This window comes from Falco biarmicus, chromosome 19 (genome assembly GCF_023638135.1).
Source record: "Falco biarmicus isolate bFalBia1 chromosome 19, bFalBia1.pri, whole genome shotgun sequence".
NCBI classification, from domain to species: Eukaryota; Metazoa; Chordata; class Aves; order Falconiformes; family Falconidae; genus Falco; species Falco biarmicus.
In genome coordinates, this window is record NC_079306.1 from 4,286,299 (window position 1) to 4,301,790 (window position 15,492).

A 15,492-nucleotide genomic window follows, 5' to 3' on the forward strand; every position below is an offset into this window, starting at 1 on the left:
GAAGCAACACCAAAGATCATGGTTATTATTTTAGTGACCTCCGTCACTGGCCATACCCAAGGGACTTGCATGCTTAGGGAGAACAAGTTCACATTACTCACATACAGGGAGAAGGAATTTGTTTTTCTTTGCCGCTTAATTTGATACTCCTATACTCCAAAGAAGCTGGATCACCCTCAGACACAGGCAGTATAATTTTGCAGCCAACAGTCTTAGCAGTCAGCTATTTGGACAAGGCTGATGAGCAGCAAAGACAGCTCTCTCGCTCCCTTAATGCTAGGATTACATTCGTAGCTGGGTGTAAAAAAGCCTCCTTGTGCAGGTTTAATGTACAATCTGCTGTAACTATGCAAGTATATGTCTTGGGGCAAGATGCTGCCACTGCTGGGGACCATGTTATCTTGTGGAAGATTGGGAGAATTCAGTATAAAAAGTGCTCATGCTCCACTAACCTTTCTCTGAAAATCATTCCATTTTCTTAGTTGTTACCATTTTCCTTTTTTAATAATTCATTCAGTTTGTGGTCCTCATCTTCTAAATTATTTCTGTAAAGTAGATGTCTTTGTAAAGATCCCAAAGCAATGCCAGTCATTGGGAACAGCCTGCGGAAGTTTCAGATTAAAGGATTTCAAAGCACTTTGCAAACTCTCATTAATGATTTATGCATGCAAAACACTTATTATCATATTGTAAGTATCCAGCATGATTGCAGTGTTTTAAAACAGAGTTACAAAGTCACCTTGAAATATGTGTCAAGGTTATTAATGTGCATTTTCTAGTTATGTGTTAAGGTGCTTGCACCATACTACATTTTTGTTTCATTTTCATTTGAAAAGCAGCTTTGCACTGCTGCCAGACTTCTCAGAATAGGCAGCAGGATGAAACTTGTTGCAGGGAAAACCCAAACCTTCGCAGACAACACCGATTTCTCTGAAATGAGGCAAACATGCACTTACTTGCTTGCTATGTATGTGAAAACAGAGACTATTTGTATAAGCATGTATGACCTCCGCATCTTGTTTAACTTTGCGTTTAGGGGAAGAGTCTCAGAAAGGGCTGAACTATTCGAACTGATAAAGGAATAACAAAATAAAACCGCTTTATTAAGACTCTGAGTAAAGACTCTGAGGCCTTTTCAGAGTCAGGGGAATGAGCAAAGGATTAGGCTCTCGTACATCTCTGAGGAAAGAATGTGAGCAGAATGTGAAGGTCAGAAAATGTGCAAACCAGGCTAGTCTGACACACACAGACAGTATGAATAACTTTACTATTGAAAAAAAAAATAATAATCTGGGTAGCTGATGAGGAACTCACACACAAAAGGCTTCTTTAATCTTTCAATTAACTTAAGAAAGTTCTCACAACATAGGCTTCCTATTTCTCTTCTTATTCTTTGTTTTCCTTATTTTTCCCTCTTTAACTATTCTCTTCAGAAAAGCAGATAAATCCATGGTGAGACAATTGTTCCTTGGTAACCAACCATTACCTAAGGGATGATTTTTGATGCAGGAATTTCATTTAAAAGGGTATTATTTTTTTTTAACAAAGATGATTACTCCATTGTCAGTAATTGGCAAGCATTGTTAATTGCAGATTTCTTAAGTGACAGCTTAGGTTTCAAAATACATAAATGAAGCCATGGATTTTAACTAGGGATGGTGCCTTAAATACTTCAAGCAGCTTGAAAAACTTGGCACTTTTTTCTCTGTTGTTTGGAGAGAGAAAAACAATTTAAAAAAAAATAAAAATCAGTGTTTGTTATTCATTTTGGGAGCGCACAGTCTGAGAATTTCCAGCCCTGTGTTTTGTTCAGACCAAATGGATCTCCACTACACAAGGACTTCTAATTGCTCTGGACACTTACCACTTCAGATTTAACATCAAGTCTCTTATCTTTCCTGTAAACACAGCTACCCCAGAGATGTTCCAGTGTCCAAACCGCTGGCCTAGTTGCACTTGTGCACGCTTTAGTCATCCTGTAGACTGAGCTGCTACAGAAATCCTCAGTTTATTGTGGAACCAGCACTTGGGGAATGTGAATATAATGGGCATTTATAAAACTGAATAATTTATTAAAACTCAGTTCTGTGTTTACTTCCTGACTGCCACAGATTTCCTATGTTAAACTGGAAAAGTCATTTCAGGACATAGCAAAAAGCACTCACTGTACTTTTCTGTGCTGGCAGCCCCTCCCTTAATCCCTCTGCATTAACGTTGCATTTGTAAAAGAGATAGCAATCCCTTCTCTTTTGTTTCTCAGGTCTAATCAGTTCGAGTGCTTGTTGTTCGGTGTGGGGACTTGCCCTTTGTTTCCCGATGCAATGCAATCTCAGTTAAGACTTCAAAGAGCTGCTGGATTTCAAATTATAAATAATATGATAAATGCCAATGAGGAAAGCCTGTTTTACTCCAGGCTGTTTCCTTTGCTCACCAAGTGACCTCTGACAATTCATTTAGCCTCTGCGCTTCACTATTAAACCTAGATAATAACTAGAATTAAAATGCGCCAAAGGCAATGAAAAATTAAGCTGCAAGGGAAGCGTGAGGTAGCATTTTATATAGTACCCAAACTGCAAAGAGAGTAAAAGTCTCGAGGGATCCCACAACGTACTAAGGTACAGGGGTTGTAAAAAGAGGATGCAATGAACACAAAGCACTGATCAGTCTCTGGGACAGTATTTAGAAAAGGGAAATCCCATAAGAGGAGCATGGCTTACACTAAGCCTGGATTAACGCCATAAAATGCTTCAGCTACCGAAGATGAGCGTAGTTGGCAGCTAAGGTTTTTCTTGCCAGTCATTTCCAGCTGTCTTCCTGTAATGTTTATTAAAGATCCTATCTGATTTATCCCAACCACTTGTGGAAAAGCCTCCTTGGGGCATTGACCTGGTTCAGGTGATGTCCAGGGCCACTCACCTCCCCCAGACATGGGGAAGGAGCTGCCACCCCACAGCCTCCATCACTCTCACCAGCCCCATGGGCTCTGCTGCATTCCTGGACCATCACAGGGTGTCTTGCTGCTTTGGCTATAAAACTGAGCTACTGGGGCATTTCCAGTGATTAAGGGATCTACTGCATGCCATAGCTTTCCTCCCTAAGAGCAGTGCCTGCGGTAGTTTACACTCAGTTAAAAACTGGGTAATTTTTTTTAACCTACAAGTTTTTAAGGTTTATCTTCACTTGGCTTATGAGCAGCATGTTGTGTAGATTTTATATTGATGCAACCAATTGTTTTCTTTGTCTGTGGTTAAATTGCAAGAACCAAATTTTACTAAATGAATTGTGAATGAAAATGAACATATATAAATAAATATATACTAATCTCCCTATATATATGTGTGTATATGACTTTTCAGCCAAACGAATCCTGCTGCACAGCTTTAATGTTACACAGCTCCTCAGTGGCAGAGAAGTGCTTAGGCAGATTAATTAGAGGTAAATCTTAGGACATTCCCACCTGCCTTTACTCCCCTTTTGCCTGGAGCGCCCTCCAAAAGCCTCCTTTAATCAGAAAACTATACTCATCTTTCCCCATTTCTGATTATGGTCCTGAAAAACAACTTATCTAAGATGTAGTAACATTTTACTCAAAAAAACAACAACAACAAAAAAAAACTGGGGGAAAAAAAAAAAGTCCAAACTGCGCTAAGGGTGAAAGCAAATCCACCTTTGTACTCCAGATATTTTTGTTGTTATTGTTGGGTTTTGGCCACCTTTTGGCAAAAAGTGAAGCACCCGCTTCACTCAGTGGTGTTCCCTCAAAGATTCACATGGTCAAAATCAATATGAGAGACAAGAGACAGACCTCTTAATTTGTACCAAAAAAAACCCCCTTTTCTCCCCCTGAATAACAGCTGCCTTCAGCAAATAGGAAAGGCTTTATTTTAGGTATATTAATGCAGAAGGGATAGGGATTTTTTTTTTTTCCCATAGCTCCAAGCAGCCAGATTTGATTTTGAAATATTTCAGACAAAGCGTAAATGCTCTGTAATCCCCACAGGGGCTGAAGGCATGCTGATGCACAGGCGTGAGCACAACGTATCTCACAGAGACTCAGTCTGAGCACAAAGTTTCCTAACCAGGAGGGAGAAAAAAGTAGTAAAAAGGGACCAAACATGGAAAAGTCTGCTACAAATAAATACATTGCATTATGCAAACTGACACCAGCCTTGATGCTAGTCACTCTGCAGGGCTGTGAAATGTTAAAAAATAAATATGTATTTCAGATTTTTTCTTCTTCAGGGCAGTTGGTACAGGTCTGTCCCTTAAAGGAGGAGACTTTGGAGACCCCTGTGTGTCTGGGCAAAGTGGCAACACCACCTTCCATCCTGAACAGGGAAGCCCTCACTGGAGTACTCTCACCTTTTCATAGTTAATCCAGTCCCAGAAAGCTTTTCAGTCCACACAAGCAACCATCAGGCCTTGCAACATCATGTCAAAGACTGTCAAAACTATTATTTCTCCTTGAGAAGATTTAGATTCAAAGTAAAGAGCAGCCATTCTGTGGTGCTCGGAAGACAACATGCCTCCCTTCCTCACCTTGCAAACTGGGAGGAAGGATTCCTTTGTTCCTTATTACCATTCACTTAAAATCTTCCTTCATGTAACAAATTATCTGTAGCTTGGGAGGATGTTAGCAGGGGTCCTAAGGCAAAAGCATTTATGGGAACTTGTGAAGAGAACAAAAGATTTCAAGCTGATTCCCAGTCATTTATGCAGATAAAGCATTGTGCATCAGGTATGCAACACAGTGAGCTGTATTGCACTTGTTAAGCGTGTCCTCAAATACATAAGTGATCCCTACCCCTGGTATTACAATAGAAATTTAATTAAGAATACCTTTTATGCATTTAAAAACAACTGCTTCTGATTTATGAGCTAGCGTGTCAGGTAAGTGTTATGCCAAAAAAACTCCTAGCTGTACTAACTGGTGGCTTTTTGAGAAATCTTTAAATCCACATCTGGCTCATTCATAAGAATCCTGATTAACTGACAGCCTCCATTTTCTCTGATTTTTTGGTAGTCTTATATTAATCTTTGTGTTAAATTAAGTTCTTATCCGGATAGAGCTATTTACTGTGCACTTGTTTTTCCACCCCCCAGTCTTCACCTTAGTAGTGTCACAGAAAAAACACAGCCTGGATGGAAACACCAGTTTCAGAGTAGAGGCCACTGCAACCTTCCCTTTCCTATAATATTGTCCTTTTGCTGTCCAATAAAACAGCTGGGAATAAAATCCAGCAACCCAGCTCTGTGATGCTCTCTGACTTCACTTTGAGTCAGTAGCAAAAAAACGTGGGTGGCATCTGCCTGCCTTTAATTGCAACATGGTCAAACCCTGCAAAGAGACCTGAAACAAATCCATATGATCCACCTCAGTCCTATGCAAGTGCTGTTTGTAAAGACTAAAGTGGGTGCTTGATAACAGAGAGCTCTCTTCCTAGGAATCAGCCCTATTCAGAACAGAGAGCTCTCTTCCTAGGAATCAGCCCTATTCAGAGATGATCAGTCTTCTTGGGAAAATGTCTACGAATTTATTGAGTTGTTCTCATCCCTGAATATTCACTGAGAAGGATAACAGCTGTATCCTGTTAAGTTTAATGCCCTGTAAAGCATTTCAGAGGAAAATGCTCTTCTCTTCCATGCTGGACATGTCAGATTTGGGAAACGAAAATAAAATTATGTTCCCTGGGAGCAAAAGGTGCTACTGATGCTCTCTTGAATCGCTTTCACAGTCTGAATTTAAGGGTGGAAAAAACTACAACTAAAAGAAATGCTTGATCAACTCATGATATAACTGAAACGTGGCTAATGAAGTATATCAGGTTTTTCTGACCCATGAAATGTTAAAGTGAATCCTGCCTGCAGGGTGTAGTATGTATTTAGCACGCTATGTGAAGGTCCAATAGCTAACAAACACAGAGAGCAAAACAGTTTCATTACTTGCAGGAGTTATGCATGCAGCAAAGTTTGTTTTGCAACTAATTAAGACTTCATGCAAAAAGGGTGTCACATCCTCCAGGCAATTTGACTAAGTGTATAAAAGCATTTGCTACGTAGAACTCTTCTAATCACTTTTCTTAAACTCTTCTCCTTGGTGATCGGGGTAAGTCAATTTTGAATCAATTACTTATTGCTATCTAAATATTATCAAATGATAGGTTAAACTTCGGAAATGGCAAGGGGGTATTTTTCCAGAAATATCCTTTCTATTGTCCTTTAGTTTTAAGTTTTACATTGCAGAGGTGAAAGATTGCATTTGCAAGCTACATTAGTGCTCAGGACAGCAGTTCATTCAAACCAGGGATGGCATATGAATCTCCCTCAGAACTCTTAAGAAGTCTCAGTAATTTAATGCTGTCAAGTATTCTTTTTATATTATAAAGACTAGGCTTCATTAAATGAATTATCATTAGAAAAAAACATTTATGATGTTCTCACCCTCAGCTGTCTTCAAGGAAGCTAAAGTGTTTTTTAACAGTTGAAGAACTTGTCCTAAATATTTTCAAAATCCTACGGAGATTGGAACTCAGATTTTTCTTCTCTTTATCAAAAAAGCCACTTTACTGCTGGTCTTGTTTAAAATATATTTACAGTGTTGAATTCCAAGCCTAATAGGAATGTACAAGTACTCCTTCACCTCTTCTCATGAGTACTAGGACGAGCTTTGACAAATTCTTTGCCTGCATTGGATCACTGTAGGATCCCTATGCTTAAACTGATCTGTGGCTGCAATTCTTTTCCCAAAGGAAAAACTAGCCCTTTCAAATCCACCTCTTTAGCTGGTACAATATTCTGTTGCCTTTTTCTTACCTTCAAGTCAAAGGCATAGGGTCAATTGGAAGAAGCTGAAGATGCACCCTGAGGATTAGAGAAGGCAACGATGGCATGTGGCTAAACGAGATGATTAGATGGGGATGAAAGAAACGTCCCCTGAATTTTGTCTCTCCCACAGACTCCTGGGGTAAATGTGGGGAAATCAGTTCAGGCCCATCTCCTATGCCAGCTCCTAATCCATTCCACAACCGTTTCACAAAGATAAAGTGAAGAAAATTAACACTTCTCCCCCACTCTGCCTTGCCTAATTAGTGTGGGCACCATTCAGGGCAAGGACACCCTGTTAATCTATAATTATACAATGCCCGGGAAAATCTGGCCTCGATATCAGGTACAGTTTTAAAGAGCTGTGTGATTTCAAATATAAGATACCATAATCCAGGTGATACATAATGAGACTAATAAAAGATGGGTGGATCTCCATCCCGTATTACACTGTCCCACTTGTACCAGGTGAAATGAGGTAACTTCACCCCCATGTTTTGGTTTTGGCAGTGCAGTAAGTTTGATATGTAGAGTTGGGTTGGGGTTGTGGCTTTTACCAGGGTATTTTGTGATTTTTAGCAGGGTATTCTATGATACCATTCAAATGGGCAATAGGAGGAGTGAGACAGAGCAGCACAACACATTGAAGTCTTGGGAAGAAGAGAAAAGCAGTAGGACGAGGTTTTTAGGATGAAAGCAGTGGCGATCTAGAAAATACCATCAGATACTGAAACAGGGAAGTCTAAAAGTGTTACTTATGAAGGAGAAGAGTTACTGGATGGTAGAAGTAAACTGGACAAACATACAACTGTCACCTGGACTATTTGCACTCTGTAATTCCCCCTTTTGTCAGCAAACACGGCAACTAGCATGCAACCCCATCTTCCCAAAATCTTGATATCTGATATGTATACTTCTTGCTGTACTAACGACAGTCTTTTTTCCTCTCCTCTCCTCCTGTGTTTCAGGTCTCGATCTGTCACATGTCTCCCTACGAGTGCTGCCTGCCGCCGGGGGTCTTATGCCCTGAGCCATTTGCCCTCACCTCCAATGAGACCTGTGTCATAAAATACCCCGATACAGTAGTGGACATAGTGGACCCTGACTTGCCACCATATTCTGTGATATATCCTGGCCCAACTCTCACCACTTTCCCTCAGCAAACCATAGTGGGATCTACTGCGTTGTTCGATAGCAGAAACTTACTCGGTTCCAGGGGATCTCATGGGTTTAGGGGTATGTGTTGCTCTGGGACAGCGTGTAACTCAGGATTATCATTTTATGATACAGGAAACTTTAATCCTTTTTCTCACTTCTCCAAATCATTTTGTTATAGAACTTGCAGGCCAACCTAAATTCAACATGGATATCTGTGGATTAAGTGAAAAGCAGAACTGAACAGTAAGACAGATCACGACTAAGTTTATGGATAATGGATTATAGAAGTGCTGAGCTCCCACAGTTCCCAGTGGAGTCCATAAGAGCATGGCTTCCTGGCGCTAGACCTGCACGAGGACTAGAATTTCCAAACTACAAGAAACTGAAATTTCATTATTGATCTTATTCAAAATTAAGATGGAATAATAATAATAAAAAATAAATTTCCAAGAAACAAGATTTTCAAAAATATATTTTTGGTTTGATGAAAAATATATATCAATAAATTCAAGTTTTTATGCCAACATTGACTTGTTAGTATCAATCTCTCTTGAAATAAAAAGCACAAAATATTTCAAAATTAAATGACTAAAAATCTTGAGTTCCAAAATGAAATTTTAGCAAAATTCATATTCACTTGTATATTTTGCTGAACCAGTATTCACTATTAAAAAAAAAACAAACCACCAGCTCTACTTGGCATTTCTTAAAATTAGGCATTTGTAAATCTTTCTTGTGCTTTATTTCTGCTTAGACCCATGATGTAATGGTTTCCCAGCTTATCTTTCTTCCTATGTCTTATCTGATGCAAGCCAGGGCAAAAAGGAAACACCTTCAAGCAACTGTAATAGGAGACGTCTTTGTAAAATGTTTCTGATCAAAGAAGAACAATCTATGCAATATGATGGAACTGGAGATTCATTGTAGAACCTCGTGAAGTCCTGGAACTCTTCTGATTATATCCTATCCATCTAATTTTGCACATGTATATTCAGCTTCTCATTCCCATTAAACACTGTCATGCAGCATGCACTTTTTGGTTTTCCTTTTTTCTCTACACTTTATTTTTGATTCCTGTGATTCCCACTACAAGTGGCATAGTCACCTTCCTGAGGTTCAACACCCATGCTGGCATTAAGTAAATTACCACTTAATACTCAAGCTTTTGCATTTTTCAAGAATTCATCCAGACTGCATTTCTGCATGGAAGAAAGATGGTGCTGTCTCTGGATGGTGCTGTACCCTGCGCAGTGCAGTGCCAGTCCACCTCTGAAGTGGTTCGCAGAAAGCTGTCTGGCTGCAACAACATGAAGCACCGTGAAACCTCCTCCACACTCCTTCCCAGAATGGCAGGACTGCAGGTGCCCACACAGCAGATACAGTTTTTTTAATTAATTGAAGTCCTAGAATGAGGTACTAGTACAAAGACAAGGCTATTCCCCAAAGCCAGGATGAAAATCATTGACCAAGCACATACAGGCAGCAGCAGGGCACTGTAACCCTCTCTCAGTCACTTGGTTGGGACAACTTGCGCAAGAAGAATATGTAATGTGGATATATGCAACTTAAAGCACAGAGCAAATATATATATATATATATATATATCTTGGTCAACATAGGGCAATAGCCAGGACTAATGAGTTCTTCGGTTGAGCGTTAATGTGCTCACATTCCCCCCAAAAGGTACCAGCAGAGGAATGATCCTGCTCTTAACTATCTGTGCTCTGTGACTCAGGAGGATCAATCACTTTTCTGCCCTCCTTCATTATTCTGGGCTTTCAAAATGTTACTAAAAAAAAAAAAAAAAAAAAAAAAACACCGAGAGACAGACAGACACACAAACATAATTGGATACTTTTTGTCTGGGCTTGTAGCAGTAAATCCATGAAAAATTACATCCAAGTTCACGTCCTTAAGTCAGAGACAAAAGCTGCTGGCTCCCAAGATTTTAAAACAGAGACCTTTTCCCCATTCCATGTTCAGGGGACTGTGTTTCCAACAGTCTTCCCTGTCCCCCGGGACATTTTCTCCATACTAATCTACTCAGATTCCTGGAGTCTGCAAATTAAACCTGCAACTTCTTTCTCCATAAATCAAGCCCGACTTCAGATGGCTCCTGTATGATCCTTTCAGTAATAACAAATACAGTTTTGAGAATGCTTCATAAACATTAATTATATTTGTACACAGTGTATGCAGTGTTGCAAAACTAAGCCTCTGCCTTCAGATTTAGACATCCAAATGTTGAGCAACACCAACACTTTAGAAATATGTGTATGAGTATTGCAAGCATCATTTTTCAAGTGTGATCATTATTTTGCTGTTTTTTGTAAAAAGCTTTTTCTAATTTTAAACCATTTGCTCCACACGTACCCCAATGTTTTTTAAAGTGCATGAGACACATCCCAAGACAGTGGAAGCCAGACATCTCTCTTCCCTTCAGCAATCCGGTATGCATTATGCATAGTTTGCATTATGCATGAATACATAATATTCATGTATTTTGAATATCGGTACCCCGTAACAGTCTAGCCCCATGAACGTTTCTCCAGTAGTGGTCTATTTAATAGCAGATCAGCAGGACGAAAGCAGCCATCCACCACCAAAGTCACACCACTCTTCACCACCACCACACCTGTCCTACAGATTTAGCCATGATGCTTGTCCTAGTGTTTGTGATGGAGGATCCTTGCTCATTTGGACCAAAGCCTGCAACAAAGGGATGTTCTTTCTTTCTCCTTCCCCAAGGACCTGTGCCAAACCTGTATTGGCCAACATAACCATAAATGATCTGGCATGTATATGCCACATATAATTTTGCTGTGAATATGCTCAGCTGCTACGTGGCCCATGGGCAATAGCCATGGTATAAAGGAGGGCAGGCGCGTGCAGCATTAGTCTCAGCGCTGAGAAGCTCGGCATAGCTTCAGTCTGCAGGAAGGGGAAGGTTCACTCGGGCCCAGATTGTACACTAAACATCCAGGTTTATTCCCTCACACAGTTTCCATACAGCCTGGGGTTTGATTTAATGAGATTTATACTCCCAGCCACCTCTAGCATGGGAAGTGCCTCTCTGAGGGTCAGCCAGGGCAAAATCATTCACTGGGAAACCTTCAAGCGTCCTCAAGGAAAGAGTTTTGAAATACTTCCTAAGTGCTTTCTATTGATTTACATAGGCAAAGTGCCTATTATAAAGTTAATATCACGTAATTCAATTTAGATATCCTGGAATCAGTTCTTTGCTATCAAGTAGCTATTCATCTAGATCAGGTACATCTGATAATAAACACAGAATGTGCAGAAGTTCATCACTTCAAAAACTTTCCCATGCAGCAGACTCTCTGTTCCAGATTCCCCCTTAACATCCTTCTCTTTCCCTCTCCATTTTCAGAGAGCTTCTCCTACGCACAGGACTACGACAGATGGCTCTCACTATTAACTTCTTTGTACTTTGCTCTTTTCCTATATTTGCGACTTCTTTTACATTGTTCATACCAAGTTTTCAGTCTGCCCTCTCAAGGAACTTCCAAGCAACGACACCTGCCTACACCTATTTAGAAGAAACAAGTTCTTAAGTCCTCATCTCAAACATGTTCTTGCTTTTCCTGCACAAAACATTGGAATAAACGAATGGGATGAATAAAACCACATTTTATCAGATTCCTTACATTCAAATATCATGTAATAACAGCACTTTAAATTACGCATAAAAGCTTCACTCATGATACTTTGTTAATATAGCCATCGTTAGTTCTAGCCCTTGAGCTTTGAGTACTTAAATACCCATTAAAAGTCAGCTCCCCCCCAGGGTAGGTATGTGGGAGCAGAGGTCTGAGTGCTGGACAGTATTTCTCACCCTGTAACCATGCCAAGTCTGAGGTCTGCCAGGGAGGACACAGAATGACTCACATCAGATTTAGCTGCTACCACCCACATATTGCTAAAAATACTTAATTCATTCTCCTGCACAATTTGTTTACATTCCTGTGGTTTGTTCCTGATTAAATAACTTCAGGTTTCCATGCTATAAATTGACCTTAAAATTCAAGATGGATGTGTGGGATTCCCCTGGGGGGGAAATTCACTTGTTGAATATATCCTGTTGAAGGCTGAGTGCAAATACTTTCAAAGAACTTTGTGAAGGCTGCACAACACATTCTACAGGCACCACACTACATTATTACAAACCGTCAGGGTTTCAGCAAGCTCGGATGCCAAACAACTGAAAGTTACCTTTCCTTTTTATACGCCAAGACTGATCCTGTACGTTCACTACTCATTAAGAAAAAACTGTGCTTTAAAGCAATGTGTCAGATCTGCACACTGCGTTTTGGATAACATGACTGAATATGATAAGAGAGATGTTAAAGCCTGATTAAGCCAGCCTGCACCAGCTGAGGATCTAAATCTGCATTTCCAACATTTTCTTAGGTGTCTCATCCAACCCCTTGCTCAAAGCAGGATCAACTCTGAATTCTGACCACGATGCTGAGAATACTCTCCATCAGCAATTGTTTCTTTTTCTTTTCTTTCTCCGCTTTATGTCAACCTGAACCTCTCTCATCTCAGTTTACACCCATCACCTTTCATTCCCTTGCCATACACATCCACAAGTGGCCCAGCTCCATCTTCTCCTTTACTTGTGCTCACCTGGAATGACAGTTCAGCCTTTTACTTTTGTGCATCCATTTCCTGATCTATAAATTATGACAATAACTCCTTCTTTACCCTTTGGCAGGTCAGACTGATTATCCTAGATATGATCCCATTTGTGGACCATCCCTTATGCTGCTATTTCATAGCCAACACAATTTAGCCTTCATCTTCATTGGGACGTTGCAGGTAATAAAAAGCTGATGTACACAATTATAACCCAGTCTGGTCTGCTCCTTATCTGCTTCTAGGAAGCAAGCCAGCATCTTCAGCATCCATGATTTATATGCATATTGAAGAAAGATAACAATTCTCTTAAGGCACGGGCTTACACATGACAGAAGGAAAACTCTTTGCTACCTGTGTGCTGCTGCCTAATGCTGTACAACGAAAGTTGGGGTGAATGGTTGGGAAGTGGGTGAGAAAAGCTCAAAACTTTAAGGGAAAGTGAGGCAGGTTGTGTGATATCATGTGGGGCAACCAGAGGGAGCTGTGGAGACAAAATATTACAGAATTAACTCCGCATCTTGTGAAGCTATCTGCATGACTCTGGTTTCCACCTATACACCAAGAAACAGCATTAATAAAAAAATAATAAGTTAAAAAATAAATCAAAACATGTTGGGATCAGGGAGGGTATGCAACACAGGTATACTCCAAGCAGATTTTACATCATTTAAATAAATATATTTGTTTTCCTGCTCTGAACAAGCCAGCTTTTATTACAGTACACTTCATTATGGTTCTGGTCAGATCATGGTGAGGGAGATGCCTTTCTTCTGCCTACTCCCTTCATTCCCTTTCCTTCTGTGCTCCTCCAACATTTATTTCTTCTGAGTTTATCACGCCAACTGATAATTTGTTGACAGTCCTTTGTCTTTTTTCAGTATTCAAAATCTAGTTTCATTCCAGCTAGAAGTGAACAAAGTACAAGGGTTCTGGGTTCTCCTACTGCATTTAGGGTTTTTTTCCACTGGTCTTCTAAGCCCTGGAAATGTGTCGGTAAAGGCAAAGAAAAGCCAGAGAACCCCAGCCCCCCACACATGTGGGGGTCCTGACGAGGCTGGAAAGCAAGATGCCAACCAACAATTGCACACATCGTGAGGTCATTATACAAAAAAAATTCCCTTTACCCACCAAATATTATCAAAAGACCTTCAGGAAAGGCTTTGTTCTTTTGAGCTTCATGGGAAAGACCATCCTTCACCCTGTTGTATACCCAGTCCCTGCATTTTTTATTTTTCCAGTAGCTGTAGTTTTGTTAAATTGTGCTCATTCTGCCATAAATTTGGATTTGAGGTGTTTTCGGAACCACCCGCATAATTAAACACCATGGGAATGTTCTGAGGACTGAAAATGTTTCACAAACACTTATTAATATGTTGCCTATGCAAATAGTTGTATTATGATAATAGCTTTAGGTGACGCCTAGCGTTGGGCAATAGTATCACCTTTAAACGAGATATATCAAGGTCGTTTCTGGCATTGTCCTAATTAAACTGTGATTCACTACCTCGAGTTTTGGCTTATTCAACTTTCACTTGCAGTTTGTCTAAAATCAGAAAGCCAGAGTTTCTGATAGTGTAAGAAACAGTGAATCTATACTCTACTACATAATTAACTCTTGTCATCAATCTGGACCCATATTTCAGTACATACTTGCCTAATGTGCAGAATTATTGCTGATATAATGTTTGTTCAGATGATGTAAGCAAGTGGAGCCTCTTTGAAGTGAGGAGAATGAATGCTGCAGACCTACATCAGCAGAGCACCCACCCTCAAGCATTTTCCTTTGATTATTTCTTCATTAGCAAGTGCTTCTGACTCAGCTTTACAAACAAAACTTCTGTGCTCTGAAGTTAAACAGAACTGGTTTGACCACACAAACCATATCTTAGCTAGGCAAGAGCCATTATTACTGCTGTCCCTGCCTTACACAAGGATATAATTTTCTAAAACAATTTAAAATTAATAGGCACTGACAATATTAAGATTCTATATTGTGGTGTATGCAGCCTGAATTACTTTTTGCCCTTTATTGCCTTTATTACCTTTGTTAGTCACTGTAGAGCACAACACAAGAAGGAGGGGGGGAATAAAATTTTGTATAGTATTGCTACTTTATGGGAGAAATTTGAAAAGAGTTAATTACTTTGTAGTTAAGGGACTGCATCTTAATATGACAGCCAGGATTCAGTTCCTAGTTCTGTCAAGGATCTCCCAAATACCACAGAGATCGACTGAGAGGAGAATCCAGAGTGCTTAGCTAGAATCCCATTGTAGGGCTGAATTTCATAATTGCTATACGTCCTTTAATATTCATGTTCTGAAAAAGCAATGTTGGGGTGCATGCTTGGAGGGGAGAGGTCTTCCAGCTAGAAATTAGCAAAGAGTGAGAACCAAAAGACCTTGAAAACTTAGGGAGGAGTAGAAAAAATCTCTATGCTATGTTTTCAACTGAACTGTGAGTTCCTCTGACATATATGCTGTTCATCCTACCTTGTTAGGATCAGATCACAAGAACCTGAGGCTACCACTGTCATGGCACATTCCACCAGGCTGCCCACTACCCCCGCCAGTACCGATGGAAGCAACGCTGCCCCCACGTGCACGGAGGCACTGGGAGCAATGGGATGCTCCCACGCGCAGCGGCTCCCTCCAGTGGCGGAGGTGGTAGGACCTCCCCAAAGCACCACTGCAAAGCACCCATTTTCCCAAAAAACAGTTTACCACTCTCAGTTTTCCTTCTGGAGGGAAGCATCGCACATAAAAAAGTCAAGCACATTTAAATGAATTAAAACCACCACCATCATGGTGTTTATGACATGGCGCCTTTATGACATTAATTTATCTTATTTT